The sequence below is a fragment of the Eriocheir sinensis genome, chromosome 17, assembly GCF_024679095.1.
Source record: "Eriocheir sinensis breed Jianghai 21 chromosome 17, ASM2467909v1, whole genome shotgun sequence".
Classification (NCBI taxonomy): Eukaryota; Metazoa; Arthropoda; class Malacostraca; order Decapoda; family Varunidae; genus Eriocheir; species Eriocheir sinensis.
The window spans coordinates 2,195,422-2,207,765 of record NC_066525.1 but is presented as its reverse complement, the minus strand read 5'-3'; the positions used below and the strand labels follow the sequence as shown (position 1 = coordinate 2,207,765).

Here is a 12,344-nt window from a genome sequence, read left to right as displayed (position 1 = left end):
ATTGTGCATGACAGAGCGGGACGCCGAGATAACCCAATGTGTAGGCGATGTGTTTAACAAATGTTACGGACATGAACAAAACACAATGGCTATATGAATTACGCCAACAAATAAAAAACGATGCTACAGTTTGCAATAACATCATTCATGTTTAACATCTGCATGTGCAGGTTTCTCTTTCTGTTGATTAAAGTTTCACTAAGAACACACATCATAGATCGATCGTCATTTAGTGTGTAAATCCTCACACGGCAGAACATCGGAGGTGGATTAGAAGATCGATGACCTACCACAAGTATAACACATGAACAAAACGTGTATAAAGCTGGTGACAAAAAGCATAGTGTGTTGTGTGCTATGAATAAGAGCAAGGTATGAACAAGGAAAAATGCATCCTAATATATTAATTTTGTTACACACTGCACCATTAAAAGACATGGCTGGGTTCACGACAAACATCCGCTTAACAAATGAGATATCTATGTTGACAACACAACACGTCCCCCCACAAAAAAAACTCTTCCAAAAGGAGTTTTAGAATGGCTGACCATGCTTCAAAAAGCGGGGCAGGTCCCTCAGCAGGCGGCCCCATCGCTGTGTGTAGAGTCAACACTTGTTTGTTGTGTGACCAAGCCTCGCCGCCGACATGTACAGCCCGAACTGTTGCAACAGGGAACGCAACGGACACTCTCCCTGAAGTGAACGAGGGAGCGGCAACTTGAGGGGCCTCCGAGAGAGGCGCTGCACCTGCCGAGGCTCAGTGCACCGTTGAGTGTCCGTGTAGGAGCAGAAAACCCTCGTGGCTGCACTCAAGGATGAACTGTAGCTTATAGCGGACCTTGATTTCCCGGTCTGAATCGAGGCTTTGGCTTCCTGACTTAATATATGTCTGGGTCTGACCTCTTACATAGATTTCAGAACCCTTCACCTCGCCCACCAAGGTTTAATCTCTACCATTCAGTGGTAAGATTTCCACATCAAGCAATTCAAGGTGACAAAAATAAAAAAAATGAGCCAAAAATTAAAAACACAGTCCTGAACCATCCGCAATAAAGATTACAATCCGATGGGGCTTCGGTTTCATGAAATTAATTTCCGTCGATCCCTTGGACGCGAGTGCAGTGGTGAACCGCCTGTGTGGAGTCCCAACGGCGGCTGACTTGTGCACACACTATAGCGTCTGTGCACTACCCGGCGAGTCCAGCGGTCTGTGTACCCAGGCGTCGGCCGCCCTCCACCTTACACCTTACAGACAGCCGATCACTTGAGCATTGTCTACTCCAAACCTCAGCAGGAAAAATGCCGAGAAGGCCTTGCCAATGCCAGTAGTGTTCGTAGTCTTCCTAAGGCATGGGAAAGAACTAGCTGTACTTTATATTATATCATTATTACAATGGTGTGTGTGTGTGTGTGTGTGTGTGTGTGTGTGTCAGTGTCACGCTTGCTGTACCATGTGTGCAATGTACATGCTCTCTAATATCCATTTGCTGTCCTCAACAGGAGCTGCCTTGTGCATTGCGTGTGTTCATTGAGGAAGCTCGGTGTTCTGGTGCCGGTCCTGTTTCAACGTCCATCTTCAGTAGTAAAGTAAGATTTTACTCCAACATACACATTCATTAATGAAACTCATTTCCTGCAGCACAGTGGTCCGGAAAAGGAGCACCCCTCCACTCAGGATGACCTCCTCACCAAGACCATTGACCGTCTGTCATTTTCGTTGTTTGGAGGCATTACGGAGACGAATGATTCCGCGCTCTAAATGTGTACGGGACTGAAACGTTATTAATATTCCGCCACGCCGCGCAGCGACTCACACGCCTCAGGGGAGGCAACAGGGCGGTGCAGAAAGTGAGCAGAGTCTATCCAGGGCTGGCGGCTGGCCCGTGTGGGCGGAGGCGCCAAGGACAGCGGGCGGCCAGAAAGGTTTAGTGCTGCTGGTGCCACAGTGTGTGTGTGTGTGTGTGTGTGTGTGTGTGTGTGTGTGTGTGTGTGTGTGTGTGTGTGTGTGTGTGTGTGTGTGTGCGTGTGTGTGACGTAAAAACAATATTATATATATATCTATATATATATATATATCTATATATATAGATATATATATATATATATATATATATATATATATATATATATATATATATATATATATATATATATATATATAATTTACATATATGTTGGTGTAGCCAGGGAGTAAATTCTCTTACAAACAGACGAGGTTAAAATAAACGTCTGTTTCTGCGCTATTCAGCTTCTGATGTTTTTTTTCTTTTTGTCTTATCAACACTTTTTACGATGTTTAAAGCTCCGAGGAGCTGTCCAAAACTTAAGTTGTTTGTTGCAACGTTTCGTTCCTGCCTCGGGAACATCTTCAGGCTGAAGATGTTTCCTAACTTAACAGAGAAAGGAATGCTTTATTAAACCTTGAAAAACAACATTGGCCAGGTGTCACCCAGCCCGAGGGCAGCTCTGCCACAAGGCGCCCCAGCCGGCCACACCTCCACGCCCGGGGCTGTGTTCCCGCCGCACAGTCTACATCGGCAAGGGTATGGTGTTGGTCCAGCCTGCCCGACCTGCAATGTTTGGACGGCCGACTGGCTGGCCTTCCCACTAGCCCTTTGTTCTCGCGTCATCTAGACAGGCAACGCTGACGGGCCAGACGCACCGCCCTAACACGCGAAGCTGACATCCGAAGTGAGGCGGTGGCTGAGTGGTACGGCGCCGGACGTGGGTACGAATCCTGCCCGCCGCCACAACTGGGATTTTTCAGTCACCGCAAAATGGCCTAAGACTACCCACATGTTCTCCTGAAGACCACCCGTTAATGTGGACTCTAAATTCTCGCTCTAAAGAAAGACTCAAAGATGAGTTCCGGGGGATAGCATGAGCCAAGCAAGATGGCGCCACTATAAACACTTGCCAGCGCCAAAACGAACTGGGGCAGACCATCAGGACCCACCAAAAAAGCCTACCGGCGCCATAGGCCGAAACGTAAAAAAATAATAAAGATAATAAAAAATAAAGAGGAGGAGCATTACTGAAACCCCTGCGTCACCACACACTTGTCGCAGCACCGACACCGCCGTCACTATTCAGTCTTGTGAACCACGCTGAGGTGGCTGATGCCAATCTCCTATTCCGACCGACCACTCTAACCGCAGTACCCTGCCCCGGCCAGGCAACACGAGCAAAAGTGCAGCTCTGCCCTTCTGGGCGGGCAGCTCTGTAATACTATCAGGACGTGTTATATTATGAAAAAATCACTGGCGGAGATTGATGACGCGCGCACACCAAGACCTCCCCGCTCTGCGCCGCCCTCCTCCCTCCTGCTCCTCCCAACGTGCGAGCCCACCATGACCTTTATCTGTCCTGGCAAGGGGCGCAGAGGCCCACCACGCAGGCACCACACAGCTGCCCGCTCAAGGAGATACAGGTTTTTTACCACTTTTATTAACCGAATTCAAATTTCTAAAGCTTCCTTTACTATACCAATAAGAAACAAGCGGGCCACAAGGTACCTGCTTGCGTATCCGTAATTAGAGGTACTGATCGTGGCCAGTTTACAGCGCCTGGATGGAGGAAAAAACATTCTGATGGATATTAATTGAGAGGCAGTGGAAGCTTGGCTCCGCTGCGAGGAGACGCCTGAGTGGCTGGTGCTACACGTCGCAGCGGCCACAAGGTATATGGAGTTTGGCGTGTGGTGAAGGTCGCGAGGGGCAATAGTATTAACGGTGGAGTGGAGGGGAGGGGCGGGCCAGGCAGGAGTGGAGAGCACCGAGAGGAAAGAAGGGATAGAGGGGGAGGGCAAGGGGGATTAAAGCCGTAGTGATGTAGTGAAAGTGAGGAGCCCCCCTTACCTAACACACACACACACACACACACACACACACACACACACACACACACACACAGCTGTGCCATGGGTCCCGTCTTCCCCCGAAGCTTCGTGACCAGACAACACTTTTGGAGGGAGACAGCGGACGTTGTTTGCGTTCCTCTGTCCATACACTTTGAGGGAGTCACACATCCTAACCCTTGTCTAGCAATCACGCCACTATGGGGGCTAATATTCCGTTACAGTATAGGCGATGGTCAAGGAAGCAAAAGGGAAAATAGTCTCTAAATCTCTGCTCCGAAAAAGTGGACAAGAGAAGTTACATATTTTCATGGGTGGGCATAACCTCACGAGGAAAGGCTAAAACCTTTACTGAACCTTTGTAGCGATTACCTTGCCTCCACGGCTAAACTTTGTTTCCCTTAAACTATTAGTCCCGATCTCCCACATGTGAAGATGTGAATATATTCTAAGACATATACGAGGCCTCCAGACTTTAAACAGACGACTAGCTATGGCATCTATGTTCCTGGCTGACCGTCAGGACTTCCGCCTTCTTGGGCGGCTCCTGGCGGGCTTTGCTGACGGAGGGACTGTTCTTTTCTTGGCTCTGCCTCGCATGTGAACTTGTGAAGGTACCGGTAGAAAAAATCGAGATAGAAAGGCCACTGGCGCTACAAGCCCGACGCATCTACCTGGGACAGGCGGCAGGTCACGACTCGGCGTCCTGGCAAGGCCCCAGACTACAGACTCGTGCTGGAGTGAACGCTAAGCATTGAAAGTCTCAGGGCTCAGTACGCGAAGCTGTGAAGAAACGCCACCAACTTCCTTTCGTGCCCACTTCGCACCACAGCTCAACTCTCGGGCTTGTCACCCGTGCGGACTTCGTCATCGACAGATAAAAGGTATAAAAAAAATTCTTGCGGTTTATGTTGAATGAAAATAATATATGAACGTTAATCATTACCAACATAAATATGTAATATCCAGCTAAAATCATGATCAAGATAAACTCTTTCATGGTTCTTGGCGAGCACTGTGTCCAGCTGTGGCGGTGCTGAGAGGCAAGCAAGAATAGTCCGCCGGTGTGTCACCAGCACCGCCGGCGGACTGTGTAAGGCTCTGACTCATCCCACCTGGCGGTTAATTTTAAAATGATGATTTACCAACAGCGGTGGAATACAGTATGGCAGAAAATTATGCCTTTTGAGCTAAGCGAGCGAGCTCCAAGCCTGTATAGCTGGTTGACTCACCTGAGGGCGGCTGCTCTGCCTCGGTGGTCTCCACGGTGCTGTGCCCTGGAGTGGAGAGAACACTGTCAAACATACGAGGACGTGGCAAATAATTAAGCATACGAGCCATATAACTAAACACATGGACAGGCTGTACTTACACGTTCAAACACCATCAAAGTTGTCTTTTTTGGAGCATATCATATTTTTTACATTGGGCATGTCAGAGGCAGGCGTGAGGCCTCTGCCCAAAGCGCCTATATACCATTAGCAGTTGAGCTAAATTCCTGATGAAAAGGTCAATACACGGCTGAGAAGAAACCAGAAACACGTGCAGAGAAAGAATAAAGCGACTGAATTTGCATTCCTTGGAAAGACGAAGGCTGCGTGGAGATTTAAATGAGGTGTTCAGAATGGGCGACAAGGGCGACCTAAATGAAGTGCTTATATTGAAAACTGACGCGAGAACACGCAGTAACAGGCTGGACGGAAGTTCAGGAAAGAAATAAGCAAAAATTGGCTCACGAACAGAGTGGTAGAGTGAACAAACTGAGGCTGAGGCAAACACGACTGAAACCTTTAATGGGAGACTAGATGCATTTGTGGACGGGAATGGAATTTGGTGAGCAATACATCTTCAGGAGCTGACTTGTGTGGGCCGTCTGGTCTTTTGTATTCTCCTTATGTCCTTATATAAATTCAGGAAAAGGTTGAGCATGCATACTACATAATATGTACATACATACATGCTTACGTATACAGATATTTATGCAAACGTGCTCAAGGCACAGAACAAAGTAGGTACATCCACACAAACAAACGGTCGATCAAGGTAAAGGCGTAAACACAGACGAGCAATCCCAGACCACCAGGCCGGTAGTTCAACAGACAGGAGGCAGCGCAGGACCCCAGACTAACAGAAGCCACAGGCAGCCGCGCCACGCCTCAACGCGACGCCACACTCAATTAACGACTCTTTGTATCAATTCGTAATTCATCCTGGCTGGCGTGGGCACTGGGCAGGGACCAGTTTTTATATTCTTACCAAAAAAGGTCTAAAAAAAACAAAGACTGGACGCAGGTAAAACAGGTTCATTTTAAAGCTGTTTTCGCTTTCCTCGACAAGATTTTCTGCTTGTGCGTTACCAGTGCCGCCTTAAGGAGGTCTTGTGTGTAGCTACGTATGTACTCCTTTACGCCTACATTTCTCAGTGTGTGTGTGTGTGTGTGTGTGTGTGTGTGTGTGTGTGTGTGTGTGTGTGTGTGTGTGTGTGTCTGTCTGTGTGTGTGTGTGTGTGTGTGTGTGTGTGTGTGTGTGTGTGTGCTTGAGAGAGAGAACACACACACACACACACACACACACACACCCTGGGGGTTGGCCTCGCGAGGACTCTTCCCACGGGGAGGTGCGCCGCGCCAGGGTCGCCGCGGCCTCGGTTTCCTGGAACTGCTGCTGAGTCATGTCATCGCCGGCAGCGTGCTCCTGGCGGTCAAGCAGGAGGCCGCTGTTTCAGGCGAGCGTAATGAACCTCAATTAACTCAAACAACAATCACTCTAAGAACATGGGAGTCCAGGCACGCGGTGGGATGCAAATGGAGCATGGAGCGTGTGTAGCGTGCCGGCGGCTGTGCTTGCTCGGCCTTCACGTCGCTCTCTGAGATGTGACAAGCACGTACTATGATTGTGCTGCTGCTGACGATGATTGTGATGCTATTGACGCTAGTGCTTGCGCTGCTACTGTCGCTGATGCTTGTGCTGCTAGAACAACAATAACAACAGCAACTAATACTACCATTACTGCTTCTGCTACTACTACTACTACTACTACTACTACTACTATCCCGCAATTCTCTTCAATTATCATATCAGTCACAATGGTTGTCGACGGGCAACACAGAAAATGCGAACTGAACGCCAGTAGCTGGAGATCCGTCGACTAGTTAGCAAACCAGAGTCTCGTTGGTTATCGAAATTAACCAGACAAATCTGAACTACTCTAACCTAACCCAACCTTTAGTCGAGTGGAGCACCGGGGGACAGCATGGGCCAAGCAAGTCATATACCACTTCAGCCACTATAAATAAAATTCGCCTGCGCCACCAACGGGCTGGGGCTGTCGAAGAGACCCCTAACGAAAGCCCACTGGCGCTATAGGCAGCATCTAAAGAAAACTAATCTAACTAACCCGGCGGGTGCTGAACGCAGCTACAGTTCAGGAATATGCGCACGAGCCCTGCGTAATCATGGGCAGAGACAAGTGGAAAAGATATCGACGATTTTTTTTTAATAAGCACAAAACTTACACGAAAGCTAAAATCCTACACCAAAATGAGAGGCAACGTTCCATCACACTTGGCCATGCACGCACGGCAATTACAGCCGCTCTAGGCAGGCGGCGCGCACCGAGCAGAGGAGAAAACGTGGGAGCTCGGCCCCGTGACGGCTCGTCCCGGGCAATCTTGTTTATGCAAAGACAAGGCTAACAGTACTCCGGGAAGCTATGAAAAATAATTACAGAAGATATTTGACTTCCATCAACTATGTTTCTTTAACAAACTATTCCAGACCATTTATATGTGAATTTTATATCTGATTTTTTTGTAAAGCGTTGCGTGCGTGTACTGGTGCCTGCCAATACACACAGTTAGCCGGCGTGACCCCGTCAGGTCATGCCATCACGTCCCACGGCTGCCGGTGCTCACTTTTTCCTGGCCTGCGGTGCAGCCTCCTCCCGCTCACCCCCTGCTCGGTTTCCCGCCTCTACGGCCCTTCTCATACGGCTTCAGGTTCCACTTTTTAATTTCATCTAATGGTCACGAATTCGCCTTTAACTGTACGGATTACTTTTTATGTCTTGTTAGACAGTTTAAACCCTGTGAGCACGGTCGTCTGACGCTGCGGCTAAGGAAGTGCAGAAAGCTTCTTTCAGTCTTGCCTTTGTGTAACTTCCAAGGGTCGTGTGTGGCAGTAACGGGGGAAATGAAGGCTTTGTCGGCTGCCAGTGTGTCGAGTCTTCCAGCGGCAGGTTTCAGCGGCCCCTCCATACACCGTGCACCCGCACCCCCGGCCCCGGCGAAACACAGGACTCCGAAACCGTCAACTCACGCCCCGAAAAAGTTACTCCAGAACACCGCGGCCACTGAACACACACACACACACACACACACACACACACACACACACACACACACACACACACACACACACTCTCTCTCTCTCTCTCTCTCTCTCTCTCTCTCTCTCTCTCTCTCTCTCTCTCTCTCTCTCTCTCTCTCTCTCTCTCTCTCTCTCTCTCTCTCTCTCTCTCTCTCTCTCTTATACTCTCCTGTCACGTCACTCTTCTCCATGTTCTTTTTTTCCTTTTCTCATCACCTCGTCTCTGGGCGGAACACGACGGAAAAGGACGCTCAGTGTTAGGGAAAGACACGCCTGTAACTCTCCTTTATGAACCAAACCAACCCACCCACTTACCTAGCCACCTACTCACCCGTACACACAATCACCCACCCGCTGCCTCCTCGGGTCAACGACCGTCCCGCGGGTATTTCAGTTGCTGTCCGCGCCAAACCTTCCCAGGCCCCTCCGCGACCCTCCTTCCCCTCCGTCAGCTCGCCCCGGCCTCGCCTGCTGACGCCGCTCACTGTGTTGCATCTCCGTTTTATGCTGACGCCTCCCCACAGGATCGTCAGTTAAGTCAGACTCGCCAGACCTCCGTCCACACACACACACACACACACACACACACACACACACACACACACACACACACACACACACACACGTAAAATATAAATCCTCTCTCTCTCTCTCTCTCTCTCTCTCTCTCTCTCTCTCTCTCTCTCTCTCTCTCTCTCTCTCTCTCTCTCTCTCTCTCTCTCTCTCTCTCTCTCCCCCCCCCCCCCCCTCATGACTCCCCACGTTGCTCAGTTCCTCTCCTCCTCAGCCTACCGTAACACTCACTTTCAAAGCAACAAAAACAACAACAAAACTGTACTTCAAATTACTGTAAAGGTATAGGTCTGGGACACACGCTATAGCTGCACGTGGCCTCGGTGCTCATCTCCGTCGCATTGGCCCTTGAGCCTGTGGGGGCAAGAACCCGGGCCCGCGGATAGTTAGGCATGCTAATCACTGGACCACGGAGGCGCTGCTATATTACTGAGCTTAATGTTTATTTTGAGAAGTGAAGGAGGAGGAGGAGGAAACAGGCGGGGCAAGGAGGGTGAGGGGACAGCGTGGAGGGAGAGGAGGAGGAGGAAGCACTCTGAAGGAGAGAAGGGAAGAAGCAGCGAGGAGGAGGCTGTGCGGTGTTTGTACCTGCACGAGTTTTCTACTGACGAGCGTGCAGGTTCTTTTACGAAGCCAGTTTTTATTTCCTTAAGAATTAATGACCCGTAACGGCATCATGGATTTATATTTTACGTGTGTGTGTGTGTGTGTGTGTGTGTGTGTGTGTGTGTTCGGAACTAGACTGCTGGCCCAGCGGACAGCTTCCCAGGCGTTGTTCACATTAGAGGTGACAGCGCGCCGTCCCTGCTCTTCGCCTCCGAACACTGTGGCAGAGGCGGCTTGTGATGACGGGCCTAAGGACGTGGGCCACCAGGCAAAATCGAGACAATGCAATGCCGGTAAATACACGAATTGTATTGGTTAGAAAATAAGTTTTGTATGTGTGTACGAGTTTATCGAGGCAGTGAGCCAGGCGGAGGCGGAAGTGGTTGCCTTTACGGGATATTAAACACCAGCACTGGACCAATCCCTGTGTCAGCTCAACTCGCGTCCACCTGCCAGCCGCACTAATTCACTGGACATGTTCACCTTGCACGCAGGTGTTGTCTTTCTCAAATTTCGCATATTCAATGCCCTAATGATGAAGTACACGACTGAACTTAACAAGCCTTGCAATGAGTCACTCGGCCTGCCGCGGTGTGCCATGGGCCTTGCAGACCCTTGGTCATGTAATCATTCTGTTGGTGCTGCAGTGTTCCTTCCTTCCCGCTATTCCCTATTCCCACACCAGGCGGGTTGCCAGGGAACAAAAGCAAGTGCGCGTTACACCTTTTTTTTGTGTGTGAAAAATTCTTTGAGCGGACCAGGTGATTGCGTTCTCATCCCCAAGGTGGCCGCCGCCTCTGGACACGTTATGTTCCACGTTATGTTGTTGTAGGCAGTGAGTGTGAAGCGCAGCATACAGTGGCAGGTGATGGGGAGGTAGGATGAAGGTTCCTTAAACATTTTTTGGTGGGTGTGCGTGCGTGCGTGCGTGCGTACGTGGGTGTGCATGAGAAATATTGTCTAGACCATCCAATGCACCAATACTTATCAGAAGGGCTTTGTTATCATAAGGTCTTAACCGTGCCTAGGTTAAGCCTTGTGGTCAGCGTGCGGACGTGGTGGCCGAGAGGCTCCTGCGACCAGTCCCGCCCAAGGAATCTATACAGAAACTGTAGAAACCTTGGTCCAGCTGGTGGCGCTGAATTTTAGAATGCCGTCAGATGAGGCAATTACTCATAACGTCACACAGACATCCTATCTTCGGTAACTGCCGTCAGGTGGAGTACCGAGGGGTGGCTTGGGCCTTCTAGAGAGGCCGCTACAACAATCAAGAACTCTTGCGCCAGCACAGGCCCGGGCCAGTCACCACTATTTTGCCTCAGTGGCCTCGGATACCGTCCCTCCCAAGGAGTCTGTGTACCCTTGGTGCCTTCCTCCTGGAGAATGCCGCTGCACAAGGAAGAGCCTCTCGTCAGCTGACCACAAACCTTCCTCCTCACTGTTGTTGGCTCCGCAGGACTCATCCCATCACGTCTCGTCTCGAGGGACTCACGTGGTCAGCTAATGGCATTCAAAATACTTACTCCAAGATTACTACAATCATCAAATTAATTTTGGCAATCAATAATTTTAGGGAACTTAGCTATGAAATTAATACTTATTATATATGATTATATAAAGGCAAATACTTGTCAATCCATTTTGGCTGTTTGCTTTGGTAGGAAAGCATCACTAACAAAATATTTACACTATAGGTAGGAAGCATCAGTTAACAATCATTATTAAAGTAAATGTGCATAACAAATATCATGGACTTTTCACTTTGAGTATTTTTGTTTATCATGACACAGAAACATAATAGTTTCAAGGCGTTACGTGGACTACAGGGAGAATATGAGTGTTCTCCCGACATGCCACTAAATCGGAGGGAAAGAGTGCGTTTATCGGCGCAGTTTTCCTCTTGGGCGCGTCTGCACCTGTCCAAAAGGGGGAAGGCGAAGGGCCGGGCTGAGGGGCAGCTATGAGACGGGTTCAGGTGTCCTTCTTCCCGCCCGCCCCGGGTACCTTACTATCCACAGGCCACTCAGGTTACCCGCGACCCCGCCCTTCACACACACACACACACACACACACACACACACACACACACACACACACACACACACACACACACACACACACCATTAAGTAAATGAAGGCTTTGCGAAAAAATATTAATACAAAAATCTGTGATGATGATGATCAGTAAAAGGAGGAGGAGGAGGGGGAGAAGGAGGAGGAGGAGGAGGAAGAGGAGGAGGAGGAGGAGGAGAAGGGGAGAAATAGAAAAGAATGACGAGGCAGGATGATATCTATACTTGCGTCACCTTGTTCATTCTTAATCTCCCTGATTAGAAAAAGGTGATCAGAAAATTTCTCCAAGGCACTGAGGTAAGACCATAATGCTCTCCTAGAGGTAAAAAAGAATGCATTGCCTCTCTTACCAGGAAGCTGCCGTGCTCGATGATGGAACTCGAGGCCTTTTGGTGAGAGCCTTGCACCGAACTCACAAAGCCAATGGCCCATCAACCCTGCGGAGAACAAAGAGGCATTACCGAAAAATAGTTTAATCTTGGGGTGGACGAAGAATTCTCGGCATGATGCAGAAGACTAAAGCGCAAAATCAGTGAAAAAGATGTCAAGTGAGAACTGAAGAAGAAAATAAGAGTTGAGGCACGAGAACATTGACATTGAATGAACAGAAAATTCGGGAGCCGTTGCAAAGGCATATCCCGGGACCACACCTGATCTGATCTGAGGACAAACGGGAGTGAAAAAGAAGCAGCAAGGATGATACCGAGACGTTTTTAATTTCAGCCTTCCGTCTCGGCTGCTCATCTCCACTGACATACTGATGATGATGATGATTATTAGGGCGTTCTGTGACATACTGATACTCATCCTCCTCCTTTCTTCGTGACCCTACTTATGTATGACACACTAACCCTCCCATGACCCTTGC

The 12,344-nt window shown here is 49.2% G+C and overlaps 1 protein-coding gene across 3 annotated transcripts in view; it reads right to left on the bottom strand.

Moving 5' to 3' along the window:
• LOC126999750 (uncharacterized) overlaps positions 1–12,344 on the bottom strand; it is a 77,120-nt gene that overhangs the window by 39,343 nt on the left and 25,433 nt on the right. For all 3 annotated transcript variants that reach the window (XM_050862601.1, XM_050862602.1, XM_050862600.1), the window contains 2 exons: positions 11,827–11,913; positions 5,089–5,133 (listed from right to left, as the gene is read on the bottom strand). The gene's annotated coding sequence lies outside the window, so the exon portion shown is untranslated. The remainder of the gene's footprint in view (positions 1–5,088; positions 5,134–11,826; positions 11,914–12,344) is intronic.